Here is a 19,002-nt window from a genome sequence, read left to right on the forward strand (position 1 = left end):
GTGATGTGATAAAAAAGAAAAATGGGGATGTGCGTTGAGACGAAGTCGAACTGGCTAACTCTGTTCGCTTTCACAAAGAAAGTACACGGGCTCTTCGCCACAAATATCATCCGCTTACTGCCGATTATATTCGTACAAAACATATATCTTCATCAAAGGAAAGAAAGTGCAGGAAGGGACGCTTAGGTGGAGCTTGGAATATCCTAGGACTAAAACCGACTATTTCAACTGCATTGACACCACATGAGAGCTAGTAGAGTATCGCCCGTGGCGATGACATTTCTCACTCGTCATCATTTAAATCAAGTTGTTTTGTTGTTGTTGGCACACTTAGCCTCACGCGCTAAGGGAGTGAAAACCATTTTAGCAGATTCCTGGCCTTCGTTCCTCATGCGCCAAGAAAACCTGAAGCATCATCACCAGCAGCAGATTCCTTATTCATGTGGGTAGTCGAAAGTCGACCTACGTTAGCACCTCTGTGACTCTGATTAGGGCCTCCTCGTATGCAACACCTTATTCGTGTTGAGTTTCTGAGAATTTTAATAATTTCTGCCCACTTTACACGTACGTGAACAAATCAATATCTATGATGAACTACTAGTATAGTGAATAGCATACGAATTAAAAGTAATTCAAGAGCAAAGAAATCACTGTCGACGAGTAAATACAAAATTTAACTTTAAGTACTTTTTGTAACATTTTTATTTTTAACCTTTCAAGTTGCATGAGTATGTTCTTGTGGAAAAGTTGTGAACACGTACGTATGATTATAAAATATATAGCCTTTACCAACGCTAGATTAACTGAATGATCGATGGGAGTTTTCTTTCGTTCGACAGCCCAAGCAATTTATATCGTAATAAGACGTCAACTTTATTGTGAGGTAGAATAATAGCTTAGCACACTTCACATGTGTTGGCAGACTTAAAAGGTGTTCGTCGTTTTGCCGCCATGAATGGCAACCATGTGCTCGGGCCAGATGTATCACATTTCAAGAGGAAGACATTGTGCTGTGTGCACTGAAGGTCACAATGCACTTGATTAATTGTTCCGTAATTTCCGCTTACGTTGTATTGCGGAACTGCTTCATCTCGTCAGTTGTCCACCCATAAAAACAGTGCACACGACAGGTAGCAGGAAGCACATCAAACGTCTGTAGAAAAGATGAAGTTCCGCGATGCCGCGCTTTGCTTTTTCTGGGCAGCTGTTGTTAGAACATTCGCCACAGGTAAGTCTGCAATGCTACCCCTGTGAATTACAAGAACCGTTAACTCCAATGACTCTTTTGGGTAAAGTTATAAAGAGTTACGACAGCTTACGTGGTGGCAGTAGTAGGAAGAAAATATCACAGGACGGTTACTGTTGGGTAACGCGAATTTGAGCGACAGCACAGTCGGCATTGTGCCTTGATTTTAACCGTCCAATTCTAGTCGAAACACTGTATGGAAAGTCAGTGGCAGCGCTGTGAGATCATTCTTGAACCAAAAGCGATGGTACACCGAGCAACTGTACCCAAGCGGATCCTGCCTGAACTGGCGCGTGAAGCCTTTCGTGGCTCCTTCGGCTTCCGCTGGCCCCTGACGCCTCTTTGCCTCCGCTTCTGCGGAACGTACTGGAAGGTCTTGCCGCTGAGTCCGCCTTGCCTCCGCTTCGGCGGCATGCACTGCATGGTCTTCGCGTCTATGTTTGTGCCTCAGCTCCGGCGGCACGCATGTTCGGATTCTGACGTCGCACTCCCTTGTTTGTGCGGTCGGCTGCACAACGAACTCGGTCTTCGCGAGCTCTGTGCATCCGTTCGCGTTCTTGTACCCGCTGCAGATCACGTGCGTCAGCAGCACCAGGTATTTTCCTGGCGTCTGAATTGGAGACTCTAAAAGCCAACCAGCATAGTACGTCTTTCAGCGAAGAATCCTCAGCGGAAATCCCGCAGATGCGTAGAAAACGGGTTTCGTGCGTGTGCTTCCACCACTTACCGTGTATTCACACGGTAGACATCCTGACGGAATATCCCAGAGGATGAAAAAGCGCAAAACGCTGTTTACGGAGTCGAAGTACCGTCCCGCGTTAAGTTGAGCATCCACACGGTACAAAATGGCAGACGACACCGTCGGCTTCTCTTCCTCTCATCTGCTACGAAATATCTTGTGGCTATGTCGCAGGATATTCCTCGCGGTCAGCAGTGCACGTGAGGACACGACGCCCAGCGCTCGCGCTCACATGACAGCGAAACGACGTGACGTTTTCCGCATCTTCCACTTGAGTATCCTGGGGAATGTCGCTAGTCTGAATGGACGGCAACCAAAACAATCCACCGCTGCTGCTACCTGCTCTAACAGAACGGCATTCAAATGTACATTATTGTTGTGAGGACGCTGCATATTACACGCATAACACAGGATGAGTTGCTTCTCCACCTCAGAAATTAATAATGCGTTAGCATTAGAAGAATCATGTCAAAGGAAAAACTGCGGTCTTGGTTTGCGGACAGACGCGCAGACGGGAGCGCGCGCCGAGCGGAAGAGGAGGGAGGGGCACGGGACATCACCAGTGGAGTGCAGCTGTAGCTTCCACAGTTTCGCCACGAAAACCACCGCCCCCCTTGACCACGTGATCATCCGTAACGAATCACGACAAAATAGCCGGAAAACGGCGCCAAAAAGCGCGCGCTGGCTGATCGAACTGCGCATGTGCGCTGCGTGCCCTCTCCACACCCTCTCACTCATCTTCTCCCCCCCCCCCCCCCTGTTCCGAGCGCTTCGCCGGCCATCTGCTCATATTATCCGGAAGTAGTACATGAAAATCCAGAAGACGAAGGGATTCACATGTACAAATTTATTGACACGGTAAACATATACACAAGAAGCAACATTTGAACGCAAGTAAATCTACACGATTATTAGAATACTGCAGAATAAATAGAGAATAAATAGTGCCGAGCAACAGAAAGCGTGGCTATCATATTATACAATCCTTAAGGGAACCTATTCGGTTTGGAGAAAGTAGATATTATTATACATATATATAGCACGTGATGAGTCGCAGAAGCCATCCGCTTCATCCCAGCACAACTGTCGAATTTTCTGGTGACAGGCGCCACATGCTCGCGGATCGCAGGGCCCCGAACAGCTGTCGGTGTCTGAATGAAAAAAAAAAGCAAAAAGAAACAAAAAAAAACAAGGGAACCTGTTAATAATATGGTAAACCAGAGCACAGGCAACGTCAATTGGCTGAATACGCTCTGTAAGACTTGCCAGCGTTACGCGCCTAATGTCGACTAATGCCAAAATTGGAGGAGCCCTGCGTACGCGATGCACGCTATTTTCCTTTTCATGCACACCAGTGTATTAAACATCAGACACATTCAAATAGCGGAACAAAACGCAACAAGTAACGCCACGCAGAATCATCAACCAGACCATGACTGATAACCGGCAGAAAGTGATGTAATACGGGGCAAGGCGTACCTCCATGCACACAGTTAGGCGACAGTATTAAACGTCTGATCACTGACTCATTCAGGCGTTCGTCCATGGCTAGAAGATCTTCGAAATCCACGAAACGAAATCACCACCTGCTCACATACGTAGACGCGAGCTACACAACGGTCAGACGGGTCGGCGCCTCGGAGAAACGAACGCGGGCGAATCCACAATCCACTTGTTAAATGAGCCTCGGCCAATCATGATCGAGAAAGGTCACGTGGGGGACCGGAGCCAATGGAAAGTAAATAGCCGGAATTTGGCGGGAAATGCCAGCGGCGACACTATTTTAGCGGCGGCGAAACTGGCTTACTGTGCCTCCTCTGACATCACAGCGGAGGCGTAGCTGGAGGAACGGTGCTGGCGGCGTGCCAGATGCGCGTGCAAGTTCGAGTGTGCGGCTGTGTGGGGTGAAGTTTGAAGTATACAGGGTGGGTGAAGATAAAGTAGCCGCATATTTTTGCACGTAATGCGTTCCCTGCTTACCGCATCAACTTCCGGTAGCACTGATGACGCATTTATCCGGTACAAACGCACAAAAAACGTAGTAACCCAACTGCGCGTAACAAAAAAGTTGTCCACGCAAACGTTGCTTTCCGTGCATCCCGATTTTCCTATGCAGAAGTGAAGATGTCTGTCACAACCAGTTGCATCTAGTTACCGCTAGGCGTTCTAGATCTCGTTTTGTTTCTGGGTAGGTGGCACCCCCCAGCGGTAGGGCGATGCAACTGTGCTACACTGCAATCTCGCATTGGAAATACACGGAGTGAAGTTCACGTTGCTAACGATTTTATTGCGCAGAGCTTGGTTACCACGATTTTTTTTTCTTCTCGATTTGCACCGCATAAACCCAACGTCATGCACCGTCGGAAGTTCGTACGGTATGCAGGGAACGCGCCATGTGCGAAAATGTGGGGCTGCTTTATCTGCACCCACCCTGTACAATGGAGTGCGATCAAAGAAAAGAAGCAAGGAGCAAGCTAAAGAAGGAACCAAAGCCTTATGCTAACGCATTTCCAAAAGATCAATGGATCTTTTGTGCTAGCCGCAGTATTTTCAGGGCGATGTGTGCAAAAAGCCACCGACAGCGATAGACTGCGCCACGCGTACCGCACTGGGGATGCCTAATGGCGGCGAAGCAAGACGCAAAGCCAACCACATTGATAGTGATTACCTGCCTGCCACCCACAAGTGTCCCCTCATAAAATATATCTGTTAACATGTTCTCCTAGCGGGGCGTCTTATACAGTACTCACCAAAACTACGAAACTATTGACATCCAGGGGCGGATCTAGAGAGAGGTGGTCCGGATGTCTTGACACCCGTCAATTTCAGTCTTCGCATTGTCTTTAACTAACCCTAGGTCGCGTATCTAACATGCTGTCATTGCTGGACCCCTCCTCAGAAAAATCCTGCAACCGCCGCTATTGACATCACAGCACTTTCCGAATCTGCGTGTCATCACGAATCACGTGGCGTCGTCCCTCGGGATATCAATACCACCATCAGTATGAGGTGCTTCGAATCAATACTTATTGGCATATGTGACGAAATCGTCCTATCTGCAGTTTGTGTATGATCTCGAACCCGCTACCTTGCCAAGCAGCACAGCAAGCGACCTTGTCTTTCCTCGTGGCGTCAATACGTTGAGGTACAAAGATTATTTTGCTTTCTTTAACACTCATAAGCCCACATTTTGCATGTGTTCAAAGTGTGCGCAGAGTGAAGGAGCGGTGCAGCATTTGAAGTTTAATGAAACTGTATTCGTTCCAAATAACAAGCATGTGTTGCGTGTATTTTTTGTTTACGGAACGTATAATGACAACTTGGTTTCCTTTGTGTCACTCCAGCGCAACTCAATGCCATCCCTAAATGCTAAATTTCGGAGTACAGCGGAAGTTTTAACGAAATTATTCGCGTAATTTCGTAATTGTTCAGCGAATCAGCAGCGATCTTATTGCAGGTGCATCAGCAGGGAGACGGCCTGGTTCCCTCTCAGGATGCATATTTCCCTCAGAAATGCATACATCATTAATTAATGGGTCTCCATTATTGCAACCGCTATAATTGTAGTCGAATCTTTTTCTGCGCAGGCGGAACCAGTCAAGATATCCCCGAGGAAATCACGTTTCAGGTCTACGTCGCTTTGGATAACGTTCAGCACACCGCTTTCAGTGACCGCAATAAAGGAGAAAAGTACGTCAGCTTGTTCTTCAACGCAGTAAGTCACACGCATTCCACTGCATTGCTCTTAGTCAGTTACGTTAGACGGGTGGGATCGATAGCCAGACGCCGATCCTAACAACAAGAACTTTATTTTGAGATGATGAATGGGGAGTTTCATCGCCAGTTGCGATACTCTGTACCCATTGCTAGTAGTCATGTGATCGCCATTGCTACCTCGTTGCTTGTGATAGCCGGCCCTACAACCCTAGTTCGAGTAGATAACACGTGTAAGAAGATACTTCTAACACACATGTCCTTTCTCGGCTGTGGACCTAGAACATCATAAGAGGTGGTGCCAAATATGAAGAAACTATGCCGGTACAACGCTATCTTCTCTATTCTCGCGACATAGTAGAACAGCTTTGAGCAATATTGTAGCATGCAAATCAGTTTATAACCTAACTGCAATTATATTCCCTGTCACACGGTGACGTGAATGTCATTTACTCGAAATGGCACTGACACTACGTGCATCCGTTGGTGTTGCGTAGAGCTACACAACCAAAAGCAAATCATCAATTCACTCGCAAATTATGGCAGTTATTCACCTCCAAAGTATATGGAGCGCATTGCACTAAGTGTATTCGTACATATAGGTGATGTTGAGCTTTAAAAAATAGTCGAAAACAAAATTTGCGCGAAAGGTGTTCATGATGACAGCACGCTCAACAACTCAATATGGCCGAAATGAAAATCTGCGCTGACAATAGCAGCGAACACAAGCGATGCTTTTGAAAATGTGCGAAGTTTTTATCAGGTTGTCTGTGAACTACTTGATGTCAAACTAAGTGATATCATAAAACACGTTTCGGTCGCAAACATTTATTTTGCGTTTTTATTGGTGTTACTATCTCAGTCTTTTTTCGTTTTCTCTTTTTTTTTCGTCACCCGTGATATAGAGAGAATGCAGTTCCTCCGGAAGCATGAGCGGATTAGTTCCTCAACATCGTTCGGTAAGACTGCGTACGCCCACATGCGGTAGAGATGTGCGTAACTGCCTGCCGCAAGCGGACGCGTATGCATTCCGCCCCAGCTACTCCCTCCACCCGCGACCCTTCACAGCGAAGGCTTGAGAAGTTGGCAAACGACAGCGAAGTCGAGCTACTCACTGTACACTCTGAAAAAAAAAGGAGTCGTACCGACTCCTTTACGGGGGTAAAACGTCCTAACTCCGGGGTGCAAAATAACACCCCTTTTGAAGAGTATCTGCAACTCCGGGAACTACGGAGTAAAGTTTACTCCTACGGTACAGAGTAAAAGTTACTCCCATACAGCTCCCTATTTACTCCAGCATATTGGGTGTAAAAGTAACTCCGTTCATGAGGCTAGCGTAACTCCACTGGGGAGTTCTTGTTATGCTACATAAGGCATAAAAGTTATGCCCTTCACCTGGAGTGCACATTACTCCAGTCGTCTCCTCACCTTGAAGATCATGCAAATAACTGTTGCAAAACAGTATATCTAAATAAGAAACATTTATTGTGTCTCTGATACAAAATGGCAAGAACAAAAAAAGGAAGCTTTCAGTGCTTAATATGATCCTATGAAAACAACTGGTAAGATGCCACAGGTACAAGTACATTCTTGCATTATAAGGTTGCCACACACCCAATGCTACTATCACCTGGCATATACTTCCAACTCCTACAAACAGGAAACAAAACAGTTATTCGAAGTTCATCTGTCACAATACATTAACATATCAGTGCATATGAATTTGACATATCGGCACCCACTTTTCTGCTTTTTCATGAGAAAGCAGGGGTAGACGCGCCTTTTGAAGTGCATCTGGCTGAGGCATAAAGTGGCACTTTAGATTTTTCTTTTTTCTTGGCAGAAGGGTAGTTGCCTTATATGAGAAACTGCTGTCATATGTAATTCACAATTTGGAGCCTACAAGAATATCTTGCCTAAAATAGATGTGTGTATACACTTCCCAATACATCTATTGTAAAACACCTGTAATAACATGAGCACTTACACAAGTGAAAAGGTCAGATGTACCTCCTTCAGCAGATGAGCAAGGGCATAAATTACACATGCTGGGTAATAATCTGCAACATAAATATAGGTAATGGAGTCCGAGCAGTGGCGATATGTTACGTTATCATAAGTCAAATATCTTCATAACTAACAATTTGTTGTGCCAAACAAACTATGCCAGAAAAATGAAGTGTTTGAATCATGTCTGTGCGTGCAAAAAGTGATTGGTGCTATGTCGGTTACTTACTATCTTGTTCATCAATAATATTCTCATTTATGAGGTGATGATTGCTCTAACTAGTCCGTTTCTCTTTCTTGCAATGTGCATCCATCCTTTGTGGAGTTTTCTTTTCTTTCTCTGTCTGCCCAATGTGCCGTGCAAACGATTCGTAAATCTGAAACAGTAACAACAGCATTAGAACTCAACACTGATGCAGTGGCTGATCCGGGGGGAGGGACGGTTGGGCGATCGCCCCCCCCCGCTCAAAAGAGTAGGTTTGGCAGCGGTGTCCCCCACTCCCCCCCACTTAAGGGCTTCGACAAACAAACCCCCCAAAAAAACAACAACAACAAAAGCGACATGGACTGGATCCGCCCCTGCACTGACACCACTTGTCGTCTGCAGGATACACGTGAATGATAATACAGAGCGGCGGTAATACCTACCCCATTGAAACTTACCAGTGCAGGGAACCTCCTTACCACAACCTGCACAGTTGACTTCTCATTCCAGAGCCATGCCGAGTGATGCTAGCCTTTAGGTAACTTGCCACCTTCGTCATCTGCAGTGCGTTCCATCAAAGCCAGACTATTCTGCAATGCTGTTAACATTAATTAACAAAGCGTCCTATCCAAAATACGATTTCACTTATCGTCAATTTGAAGTTCCTGTTCTTCAAAGAAGTTAGACTTCTTAGGATACAAAGGTCCACTTACGAAAAGAAACTCTCTTGAAGAAGCATAACTGTGAACAGCTACCACATTTTCATAATTCGTGTACGTAACACAGGACGCATACTTACCTGAAGTACATACAGGACGACACTCAGACACATGATTTGTAGTTGTGGCATTCATTGCACTTCAGCACGCCGACGTTGTTCTTCGAAGATAATCTTATTCATCTTTGAGAACATCGTCAATACATACAGTTTCAAGTTCCCGCACGACAACGGCCAACCGCTAAACGACCGCGCGATGTCAGTGTTGCTAGACTACGCAATGAAAAGAACGAAAACGGTCCAAGAATATGAAGACGCCTCGCGCTCAACTCTTACCACGGAGTAAAGCGCTGGTTGAATGGAGTTATTAGAGCATGAAAACATAGAAACGCAGAAACAGGGAGTTGCAATGGTGTTTGGTGAGAGTTAAACTGCATCAAGGGGTGTAAAATTGCCTAATACTCTCGTTCGACTCCTTTTTTTCTCAGAGTGTAGTGAAGGAAGGGAGTTGCCTCAGGACAGAAGCCGCCGATATTTCGAACAGAGACTGTTCTTCTTCTGGGCCAGAAGAAGAACAGTCTCTGTTCGAAATATCGGCGGCTTCTGTCCTGAGGCAACTCCCTTCCTACATTCTACCGGTTCGCTGGATTTCTACCCATCTACGTTCACTGTAGTGAAGGTTTCCTTTCTTACATCTGAGCTTTTGCGAAATCAACATGGCAGACCCAAAAAACGCAGGCTTTGGGTTCACTCGCTGCGTCGATAGCGCATTCTTTTCTTGTGAACAATGTCTAGCTTTCAACTTCGTGACACTATATCTTACACGTTACTTACCTGCACTTCGAAATTTTATTCCAGTGTCACCCCAAGAAGTAATTTTAACGCAACGCTCGATAATGTAGGCAGCAATGGAATTTTATTTCCGTCACAAATTCGCCGACTGAAAAACGTGAGCATCATTGCCACATACCTTCCAGTCACCGACGGCGTCAATGCCCTCCGTGCGGGAGGCCGGAAGAAAACAAGAACAGACGCAACTTTCGTTTACTCCCTGATTGGCCGAGCACGTGCGGATGCCGCTAAAAATCGTGCACTGCGCGATCGCCAAAAAGCGGAAAGCGGAGGTGGCTTTTCCCGCACGGCCGCAAGAGTTGCCGCGCCGCGTTCGCGTTTCTGCGCAGATTCTCCGCATGTGGGTATGCGGCCTAAGGCCGCGTACCCGCAATCGGGAGCAATCCGCGTTATGGCATATACTATTAGAGATGGCGATGAGTGTCACTGTTTCGCATGGCCTATATTGCATGGACGATTGTGAAGTATGGTTTAAAGACACTGCGAACTTTGTCAACTTAAAAGATACAGGTTATTTAATTTGGCGGTTAACTTCAACTTTCAGATAAATCGCCAATTTCAAGTTATGCAGGATCCTAGAATCAAGTTCGAAGTCGTAATGTATCACGACCAGGTAAGAATCATCATACTGATATGGGTCCTGCGCTTTGTATACGCATGAATGTTCCATACTGGAGACTCCTAGACTGCATTACAGCCTTATCGAATAATTACAATCATCATATAATGACTTGGTTTAAACGTTTAGGGAATTGACCCCAAAATGTCGTGGTTTGTAGTTCGCCAACGAAGGATTCGCGGAAGCAGGTTCGATAACGCCCAAGTGAGCTCATCGTGTCGCTGTGAGGTGGCGCATGCACATCGACATCAAGTTTGAAAGGAAGCGGCTAATGTTCCGGAACACTCAAAAGTGTGACCTACCATCTATCGTTCCATAGAAGATAGCGTGCCTCGCGAGCTCAATGTATTCCGGTCTAGTCCTTCTGTCACGTCACCGCAAACATACGTGTGACGATTAAAATGGAAGCACCCACGATGAACGGCGGAACCGTTCCTTAAACAACGCAATCGCTGTTTCTGTGCATCGTTTTTGTACCTTCTTTAGAACTCTGTAATTAGATTTATTCGTTGTCCTTGGTGTAGAACACTCAGGTTTGTAAATGTCATCGAGGGTGGCGAGACGGTGTAGCTGGTAATTGGTAACCATGGCATTGTGAGCAAATAAGCACAGACGACAGAACACAGCAAGAAAATACATCCGCTAACTGGCAACTAACTGTCTAAGTCGCAGCACAAGACGCTTGAGGAGATCTACATGGGTAACTGTAAACGAAACCCTGTATGGATGCCACAGCACCCGCAACAACGCGTCTACAACAGCATCGTCTTATACGTTGTCTACCATGACGACTCCATGTGCTCGCTGCGCTTCACTGACAGCCACATAAACGGAATAAATGGTGGACTCTGGAGGGCTGCTGTAGATCATGAAGAATGCAGACGCTATCATTTCCTTGCCGTTGAGGAGATGGTAGGGACAGACGTACAAAACAAAAGCACACAGGTCTTGATTCAAACCAGCTTGCTTGCATTTTAATGCCCTGCTCATCGTTATGCAGAATGTACCTCATGCAGAACAAAATAACGTTTAATTCAGTACAATTTGAGCAGCACACGCCCGCTTGCGTACACCTTGTGCCAGAAAGCTAGAGAGTCATAAGGGTCGCTTATGAGCTGCGGCGGCATTGGTCCTTGCGAAAGATGGCCCCACCTTTCACGGAGGGCTCTATACGAGACACGCTTTAGCGCGCTCCGGTGAAATCTGACAACTACATGAAATAATTCGAACCTGTCCATAGTCACAATAGCCGCGCAACCTTCCAAAGTTGGTGAGCAATTCTTGATCAACGGTGCCGTAGATCTCCCTGTTAAGGGTTACGGTTACAGGCTGTTACAGCTCAGTAATAATGACCCTAGAGGACTTGTGAAAACCACCGCCACTTGGAAGTTGTGAAACCTCTTGCTTGCCACATGTGCCCTGTGAGATTCCTTCAAAGGGCAGGGGTTGTTCTGTTATGCACTGCTGGGGGAGGGGGGAGGGGCGGAGTGCCGAGCTTTCAAGGGGGAAGGGGTATGCTTGCTGAAGGTTCCACTTACGGAATTTTTCTGAAAGAATCGCGGCACAAAGGTGACATATCTGCACAGCTTTCCCGTTTTATTTGCACATGTTATTACGTTAGAACTCAGTACATTAGAATGCAGATTCATTATGAACGGCATTTCAATATTAAGATGCATAATCACACGACCGACAAAGAAAAAAGACTGGCACATTATCTCACGGAGCTCAATGCATACCTAGCAACCAACGGTGAAAACCTTACGAAAAAAGCAGAATACCTCGCTTGATTGAGTTGGGCGCAAATGCTTCTTGATGATCCACATTGAGTTTGCTTGCCCGCACGCATTTTTGCACGCATAGGAGCGCAATATATGCACTGAACAGTCAGTTTCAAATAATTTGAGACAAATGCGTCGTACGATCATCTGCATGACTGCCCTACAGCCCAAGGTTGACAGTACAGGATGTAATTCGCTGCCCCGGACTCACTAGCAGAACGTGTTGGTGGCCGAGCTGAGTAGGGTCACCTGAGAAATTTCAGGGAGTGTGTGTGTGTGTGGGGGGGGGGGTTGCAAAAATGCAGGGAGGGTGTACACCCCCCCGTGGGGAGGGTGTAGGGACATCCCTGGGGCTTACTGCACTCTACGCACAGGGCTTCAACGCATAACAAGATTCGAGTTACATCCTACTCTATCCTGATTTCACCAGTATGTGAGGCGACACTTAGTTTGTCATGCTTAACATGTGTGCTACTGACAACAGAAAGATGAGTACTCTCCTCTCTCTTCAGATCATTCTCCGCAGTCTCCATTATACGCCTTCTGCGTATTATGTGCTGAAGTTCCAGCTTTTCCGGTGCCGGTTCTGCTATATGGGGTTTTTCCTGTTTTTTGTTTTCCTCAGACGCTTTCAGACATATGCCGGCACAGTTCCCTTACAAGTCAGCCGAGGACGCACATTCCCCATGGCGTCAGTCGTGACATTGCCTACAGGAACGTCTAAAAATTTTCGCTGAAAATATATTTACTGTGTGTATTCCGAATGGACCTTCGTAATTAGTAATTAAATCTCGTACTACGGCTTCTAATGACTCTTACTTAAGAAAGGTTTCTGCTGAACCATATCCTTGCATAAGTTGTACCAATGCTGGGATAGCAGGACAAGTACAATATGTGGATAATGTGTCAAGTATTAATGTTCATGTTTCAGGAGACATTCCTCCGGTGCTACGTAGACAGTTTCAGCGGCATTTGCCTTGATATCATTATCTGCTTAATGGGTTTGTCACAACTTGTCCGACGGCAAAAAAAAAAACAAGCATTTGCTCCAGATGCGACTGGTATTAGACGATCAAAATGAGTGTGTCATGTCTGTGAAATATATCCTAGCCTACATAGGGCAACAGAAACATGTCTTTCATTGCGCAAGAATGTCTTTGTAACAAGCTGTGAACTGTAGGTAAATAAATATTAATAAACTCCTTTTAGGAAAAAATAAATACAAACTAAATATGTTGTGTTGCTCTCCTAAGCCCACTAGCGTATGCTTCTCACATTACTTCTAGACTAGAAGTTTAGTATCTACGTACCTACTCCCTGTACACTTTGACAATTAGTAGTGAAAACGTTCTCAAGCTTTCATGTAATGATACTGAATATGTCCTTTCACAGTTCATCCGGTTTACTGATCCAGCTCTGACCTTGGTTGACAACAGACAAGAAGTTGATGCTCACAAAAGTCTCAATTCAATTCGTGAATTTATGAGAAAAAGTCCAATTATGAACCTGTCAGATATCGTGTTCGTTTTCTCGGGGTAAGTGTATATTATTGATTACTTCCTTTTTCCTCATGGGAATATGTAATCGGAAATGTTGAAGGATCGCTGTAGCATGCGCATGTTCCTCTTGAGCTGCTCCCATGAAGACCACAGCCAGAGCATAGCCGGTCGCAGAAACGGACGATGTGAAGAACGTGACGTACACGACCAGTGTGTCGAAATTCATGACACGGGCTTCTCTCTGGCGTCCTCATGCTGTTTCAAACTAGCCCCTAACACTTTACCCACTTCAGCCAAGGAACACATACTTGCCTCAGTTGGGGTACCAAATATATCAACTAACCCTTACCTACTGAAAAACGCGCTGAGAAGACACGGAAGAACTTGGCTAAAAGGCGAACCTGGCTAAAACCTGGCGAAGTTGGCATTTCAGCGCGTCTTTCGTCAGAATACCAAGCATTAAAAGCATCAAAAGTGCCAACTAGCCCAAGTTCTAACAGTGCTATCCTCTGCCCTCTTTCTACTTGCGGCTACTTCCACAGTGTTTCCTCTGTTGAGCACACGTTGACAATGTCCTGGCCTTATTCATACTTCAGGCCACCTCCCCTTGCTTTCCTTAGCCCTCAGCGTCCTCGGTCAAGGAAATCGTTGTGTAGGGCTTGGGTGAAGGCCGTTAGTTAACAAATCAACAACAACAATATTGTTCGGAGGAGTAAGGAACGACCCTTTACGGGGACGAAGCACTTCGCTGCACTCGCACCGAGACAATGGTTTAATTTTACATTGACGCACATTTCCCTCTGGCCATTTCCTGCTTTGGATTGTGGGAACCTGTAAATAACAGGAACAGGGAAGTTTTGGCAGCTTTGACAGAGAATCTATCTCTTGCGGCAGCCACGAGATATAGTCGGCTTACTGGTGCATTAAAATGGGGCATTGTGTATACAGAATACTTCTAATATTTCTCTTTTTATTTGTGCGTTGGCCCTATGCAATACTGTTGTGCTCTCAAACACAGGGTTGCATCCACATTCCCCACAATGTGTCACTAACCGTCGGCTGCACCAGCCTCGGCTTAAGACGCTGCTCCCGCAAGACCGGCTTAGCGCATGAGCTCCCTCAAAAGACGTTCAGCGGAGGGAAGCCATCAACTCAGCGTTGCACCACACCTCGCCATCACTTAGGCCCCTCACTTTGCAAAATGAAGTTCAAGCTGGAATTTAGGTATCTTAGTTCGTCTGTGGCGAAGGTCGTATGCTATATACGCCTTATTGTCACATGACCACTTCACCTCGCGCCTCGCTTAGCAGACGACGTCTGTTATGTTTTATCGTGTACACTCTAAATCCTGTGATGGACACGTGCCGGTTAAAAAAGGTTCCCTCACAAAGTACAGCCGGTACACAGCCGTAACCGTTATCAAACAGGAAGCACAGCGATCCGAATCGCCAAATTTCAGGTGGTACAAAGCCGTCACGTCTGTATGAAACGGCTTTGTGCCCGCTGAATAATATGTGTGCCCCCTGAGCCGTGTACTCGTGTGCTTGTTGAATAATGCGTGTGCCGGCTATGCCTTAGTTGGAGCGTGCTACGTTCCTCCGCGCTCCGCCGGTGAGCAGTGACATGGCACCGCGTATTCTTCCGCAGTGCATTCCTGCATGCTTTCTTGCCATGGAGGAAGCAACCGCAAGCAGCGGCCCCTCCGACTGTTTTTTTTTTTTTTTTGATCGGGACGAGCGTAGGCGGCTTCACATTGCATTCTTGGATGCTCTTCTCTACCACGTGACCGCTCACGTGACCCTCCAGACAGCACGGCGCCACAAGAGACAAGTCTCCGCAGGTGTGTCACAGTTCAGGTGGCAATATTACGTTGAACGCATGCTTGTGCGCACTTTCTGTGTTCGGGTGTTTACTCTTCTATTAGAAGATTAGTCACAGCGCGCAGAACGCAAAAGAAGTACGCGGAACCGGAAACATCACGTGTGGCAGCGGTGACTTCCAACGTATTGTCGCGCCATACTAAATTTATACTTATACCTGTATGGTATTTTTGAGCAGCTTTTTGAGAGTACAATTCCAATAACCACATATTCAGACAATTCCACTATCATGACTTACTATATAACTGTTTACCAATATTATTGCCTAACTCTTTGTTCAACTTTCGCCTTTCCCGCCAACGACTTTCTCCTCCTTTCGTAACTGTAACGCGAAACCACCTTCCGGCGCGCACTCACTCCCCAAGTGTTTGTTTTGTATATATTTATTTGAATAAAGTGTAACCTCCGCAGTGGTACCGGACCATGCTCTGGACATATATAAGCAGCGTCCTGGGCCACTGCCGGGGGTCGTTTGTTGTATCTCTGGAAACTGTCTCGGCCTCTTGTCACTCTGCCTCTCTAGCACCGCTTCCCGCCTTGTGTGAGGACTTGTATCTTCCCTCGGCTGTGGAAGTCGCGAAAGAGGTAAACTCCCCTTCCGGCTGTGGAGGCTTTTTGGAGGAAGTTTTTCCCGCCTGTGTTGTGTGGAGCTTCGGCTCCCCTTCCGGCTGTGGATGCTTAGGATTTCCCGCCTGTGTCGTGTGGAGCCAGTAGGGTTCGGAGCAGACAAGTTCCCAATAGAGCATTCCTAACCGCGACAAAAGTGGTGGAGGTGCGGGGCAAGATCCCTAATCTACCATGAGAGCGACTCCCCAAAACGCGATCAGTGTTCACGCTTTAACGGCGAGTCAGAAACGTAACCGCCGTCGCCGCCTTTTGCAAGCAACACGCCCAAAACCCGCACAACCGATTCGTCTCCCGTCCAAAACATACGAAGAAGAACGCAGGAACAAAATAGATCATCATTTCAACCGCCTATTCGAACTCGCAGAAGAACTAATCAAAACTCATGCCCAGCAAGAAAAGTAAACAAGCGTCCAATATAATGGCAACCCCATCAGCACGACCGGCCGTGGGAGCACCCACCTTTAAAGGAGGTCCCGATGAGAGCGTATCCGAGTGGCTGACCTGGTACGAACACGTTGCTGGGATCAACGGGTGGGATCACGAAGCAAAAATTAAGTGCCTATACCTCGCACTCGACGGCGACGCACGGAAGTGGTATACCACCAAGATGCTAACGGGAGCACAGCTCACCTGGGAACAGTGGAAACACGAACTCACGCAGAACTTCGGTGGGCGGCAAACGACAGAATTATTCCACTTACACCTGTGCGGCCGCACACACCGTCCACTGGAGACACCGGAGCAGTATTTCTACGACGTGCTTCAGCTCTGTGCTCGGGTGGACCCACAAATGACTGAGGCGTGCAAACTGCGGCACCTCATGAAGGGACTGCACCCAGAAGATATGCAGAAAATGCTCCTCGTCAATCCATCGACGTGCGCCGATTTTCTGCACACTTTGCAACGCATCAGCCAAGCAAACGTCATGTCTCTCTCAGCGACGCATTTTCCACAGGGGTTGCAGCAGCTCGGCCTCGCTCAAGCGGCAGTCAACGCAGGGTCGTGGCCACCACCATCAACCGTTCCCCATCCCACACTACTCCACAGCGCCTTCGTGGAATCCACACCAAGCGGCTCAAACCATCAACGCCCGCAACCACAAGATGACCTTGGGGCATCCCTGCGCTCCCTCGAAAAGCGACTGGCTGCCATGGAGGTCCATCTTCGTCGCACCCAAGCGCGGTGGCCTCCGGCAGGAAGAGGGCGAAGGGACGATGGCAGGCCCGTGTGTGACTATTGTCACAAACGGGGTCACATTTACCGGCAATGCCATAAAAGAATGCGAGACGAACAACTGAGCTCGGCTCATCGAGACCTACCCCCACTCAACTTGCCCGCGGCGGGAAACGGGAACGGCCAGATGTAAGGGGCACGTCTGGCCGCCCTACCGCAAGGCTTTCGAAAAATGAACTGTTGAAGTTACCTGTGAATGTACAAGGACACGTTGCAAACTTTATAGTGGACACAGGGTCAGCAGTGAACATCATATCTTCCAATTTTTTATCATCGTTATCTTCTGTGACTGTACAGCCAGCACCGCATGTGTTCGTCAAGACAGTCAGTGGTGATTTGGCACAGCCAGCAGGACAATGTGTTTTGAATGTGGAATTTTCGAACAGTTTAATTTTTCCCGTGTCTTTTATCGTTTTGAAGTTTTATCGGACTTCCAGTATGACGTTCTGGGGGGAATACCGTTTCGTAGGGACGCTAACGTTGTTATTGACTTTTATAATCGCGAGCTGCATATTAACCAAGAAACCTTTTCTATTAACCTCAGTGAGCGTAATGCAAATTGCGTAAATAAAGTGACGCCTGTATATAATGTTTCCCAAGTGCGAATCGAATCGGGAACTGAAGTGGTTCTGCAAGTAAAGGTTCAAAATGATGGGCTACAACTTGTCGAGTCGTACCCTAAACTGTCCAACGGTTTATCAGTAGCACGTACTATCACGAACGTGCAACAGCAAAAGGGATTCGTTCGCGTTGCAAATTCAACCTCCTCGCCCATCATCATTCACGCCCATAGCAAAATTGGATTGGCCACCTCCATATTAAATACCCAGCTCCCGTGGTTCAGTGGTTAGCGTGCTGGCCATGTCACTGCCAGACTGGGAGGTACCCGGGTTCGAATCCCAGTGCCGGCTGTGCTGTCTGGGGTTTTTTGCTGTGTTTTCCTCAGACGCCTTCAGACATATGTCGGCACAGTTCCCTTAGAAGTTGGCCCAGGACGCACATTCCCCCAGGGCGTGAGTCGTGACGTTGCCCACATACGTGAGGCCGACAACGGCAAGCCCTATCACCACCACCACCACCTGCGTAGTGGCACCCCAAGAAGGAACGCCAAAAGACGACGGAGACATTCGGTTTGGACCCCACGTATCAGCCCAGGATCAAGCCGCGCTACACAACCTGCTTTCCAAATTCTCCCACCTGTTCACAAGAAAGGACAACCCTATTCGTCGGACGCATTTGGCGGAGCACGCGATAGACACCGGTAATGCGGTGCCCATAAAGCAGCATCCCTATCGTTGCTCTCCTTACGAACGAGAAGTAATCAGGGCTCAGGTGGATGAAATGCTGGCGGACGGTGTCATCCGGGAATCGAACAGCCCGTGGGCTTCTCCGGTGGTCCTGGTGCGAAAACCAAACGGGACGTGACGTTTCTGCGTCGACTTCCGGAAAGTCAATGCGGTTACGAAGAGGGACGTACACCCGTTGCCGCGTATAGATGACATCCTCGACGTTCTACAAGGCGCCAAGTACTTTACAACCCTAGACTTGACGTCCGGCTATTGGCAGGCCGGTATCCGAGAAGAGGACAAGGAAAAGACAGCTTTCACTTGTAATGCAGGACTTTTCGAATTTAATGCGGCCCCATTCGGACTGTGCAACGCGCCGGCCACTTTTCAGAGGATGATTAACAAGGAACTTGGTGGTCTCCTTTGGAGAGTGTGCTTGGCGTACCTGGACGACATTGTCATCTTCTCGAAGACGATGGAAGCCCATTTGACGGATCTCGAACAGGTGTTCCGGGCCCCGGATAATGCTAACCTGCGCCTAAAATTAGACAAGTGCAAATTCGCGGAGAAGGAGATCAGATACCTCGGACACGTAC

The 19,002-nt window shown here is 47.3% G+C and overlaps 1 long non-coding RNA gene across 1 annotated transcript; it reads left to right on the forward strand.

Annotated features, from left to right (window-relative positions):
* Positions 1–1,045: 1,045 nt before the first annotated feature.
* On the forward strand, positions 1,046–10,095 carry LOC135376686 (uncharacterized). The gene is made up of 3 exons (XR_010417806.1): positions 1,046–1,228; positions 5,573–5,700; positions 10,026–10,095. It is a non-coding gene; the product is annotated as an uncharacterized LOC135376686 (long non-coding RNA).
* Positions 10,096–19,002: the final 8,907 nt, after the last annotated feature.

The sequence above is a fragment of the Ornithodoros turicata genome, chromosome 1 (assembly GCF_037126465.1).
Source record: "Ornithodoros turicata isolate Travis chromosome 1, ASM3712646v1, whole genome shotgun sequence".
Taxonomy (NCBI): Eukaryota; Metazoa; Arthropoda; class Arachnida; order Ixodida; family Argasidae; genus Ornithodoros; species Ornithodoros turicata.